This window comes from Belonocnema kinseyi, chromosome 9 (assembly GCF_010883055.1).
Source record: "Belonocnema kinseyi isolate 2016_QV_RU_SX_M_011 chromosome 9, B_treatae_v1, whole genome shotgun sequence".
In the NCBI taxonomy this organism is placed as follows: Eukaryota; Metazoa; Arthropoda; class Insecta; order Hymenoptera; family Cynipidae; genus Belonocnema; species Belonocnema kinseyi.
Window position 1 is genome coordinate 89222580 of NC_046665.1, and position 2699 is coordinate 89225278.

Consider the following 2699-nt stretch of genomic DNA (forward strand, 5'->3'; position numbering starts at 1 on the left):
GGGCGCATACTTTGAATAAAATATTTGTTATCATTCTCTTGAAATAAATGTGTTTTTTTCTTGAAAAAATACCGGTTTCATATGTATACACCTGGTATCTTCTGAAATCTTTAATTTATTTTAAATCTTGAAATCCGTCCAGGAAAACCCGACAAATGACAGTGAATTTATTTTTTGACCGGAAAATTTAAAACTTTTTAGAAAAAAATCTGTCCAACTTTGATTTAAACCGATTATTAATAATTAGTTGAATTGTCATCTTTTTCAATTATTATATCATTAAGTTTAGAATGCTTAATTTGGAAAATCTTTTACTTTTAAAATTTTTTATTTTAAAACTTTAATTTTTAAACGTAAATTTAAATTTAAAGATTTGTAAGATTGCAGTTTTAAAGACTTGAACAACTAAAAATTATAAGTGTTTGAAATAGAAGGATTTGGATAAAAAACAGATTTAGTTGACGAACTGGGAATCTAAATTAATTAATGATTTTTTTTAATGAACTGTAGTTTAATATTTGAAAAGTAAATAATAATTGATTTTACAAGGCGATTCGGAATCGGTTTACAGTTTTAGAATTTGCAGATATAAAAGTTGAAAATCAAACTATTCAATTTTAAAATAACTTTAAAATAATATATTCATAATAAAGGTATTTATTAAATTTCAAATATTATTTTATTTTAAAAAATTCAATTTTTAATTCATTCAATTCGAAATTTTTTAATTAAGAAAAAGAGAAAGTACTTAATATTTATAAGTATCCGACTGTTTGTTTAAAATCAGTAATTATAAATTAAATATTCGAAACTTTAAACAAACTAAACTGTGAACCTTACAATTTTAATTGCATTATTTAAAAAAATTTAATTTACAAGTGAAATTGTTTAACTTTCATGTATAATTCAAACAATCTGCCTACATGTACTGACAAAATTCGAGTATTCTTACCAAAATTTCGGTGCAAATAGCAAACTACCTAATTAAAAACAAAACATATATTTCGGCAGATTTCAAACAAAAAATGTATAAGCTTTTTCAGAAATTTGAAAGTCTTCAGAGGAATAAAAATCATTTCCTTGGAAAATTGAAAACCATTTTTTATTTTGAAAAGTTTTTGATATAAAATTTTGAAACATGTCAAGGTTTTTTTTAACTATTTGAAATGGAAATAATTTAACTTTTAATTTAAAAAGTGTTCAGTTTATGTAAAAAAATGTAATCTATCAATTTTTAATGTTTCTGGCTTGAAATTACTTAAAATGATATAATATACTTTTTTTTAATTGCTTGATTGATTAATCCATTTAGAGCATTGAAATTGATCACGTAGATTTATATTTTTGGAACTGAATCTGCGAATTTTATGCGTGTAAATTATTGAGCATTTGAATACAACATTTTTGAATTAAAAAACTTTTAAACTTCAGCTTTGAAAGTTTAGAATTCAAGCGTTTCACCTTGAGTGCTTTAATTTGTAGCTCAATTTTTATTACTTAAAGTGCAAAAAATGTTGGGTTTAGATTTCGATTTTTAAATTTAATTGACCATGAAAAAGTTTGCGAACCGGAAAAAAACCGTGAAATGACCGGGATTTTTTTTCTTTGGCTAAAACGGCCACTCTGAATGCGGATCCCAAAATAATTACAATGATTTAATTGATTCAAAAAATAACTATAACTAACAGTATAATTCTGTCTCTCAGCAGTCAATATTCAGATCTGGAACCAGAATTTTCCAAAACAATGACAATTTCGACCTGGAGGAAGAAATTTTCAAGAAGTATTATAGATTCTGACTAGAAACAGGAAATTCTGCAAACAACTGTAATTTTGCCTTGGGTCGGGGGATTTTTGAAAAGAATTTTAATTCTGATATTGAACAGGAACTTTTCAAGGAAAATAATTTCGAGTTTGAACAGGAAACTTTAAAAAAATTACAATTGAAAAAATTTCAATAATTTAAAAAAATTAAAAAATTATAATTCTGATCTGGAACAAACATCTCTTTAAAAAAATTATTATTCTGATTTGAAAGAAGAAATTTTCGAGTAATTTTATGAATTCTGACTAGGAACAGTGAATTGTACAAAAAATTACAATTATGACTTGGAAAATAAGATTGTCGAAAATTATTATGATTCTGACTTTAAGTTTCCTAAAATAATTATGATTCTGACATTGAATTTTCTAAAGGAATTATGATTCTGGCATTTAATTTTCTAAAAGAATTATTATGATTTTGACTTCGAACAGGTAATTTTTGAAAAGAATGATATTTTAAATTAGGATTCGTATTTCGGACATCGAATTTTCGAAACAAAAATAATTTTGGTTTTGAATAGGAAATTTTCCTATGCAATTCACAATAATAATTTAGATCTCAAACAAGAAATTTTGCAAAACAATGATAATTCTGATCTGGAAGAAAATTTTTCGAGCATTATTATAAATTAAGACTAGGAACAGTGCATTTTCCAAAATAATAAAATTTGTTACTACGAATGGGGAATTTTCGAAAAGTATTGATATCCTGACTGTGAATTTTTGAAAAGAATTATTATAGTTCTTTCTTTCTTCAGAGAATTTTTGAACCAAATTATACCAGGTGTATACATATGAAACCGGTATTGCCATTTAGCGGCCAGTAGGCACACTTGTAGGCACTGTCGGAACTTACCATTTGTGCTAATTGGCGT

General features: G+C 24.9%; 1 protein-coding gene across 1 annotated transcript in view; it reads right to left on the reverse strand.

The window, feature by feature from the left end:
* The window catches only part of LOC117179523 (nuclear pore complex protein Nup88), a 490092-nt gene that overhangs the window by 409790 nt on the left and 77603 nt on the right, over nt 1–2699 (reverse strand). The gene's annotated exons all lie outside the window — the stretch shown is intronic.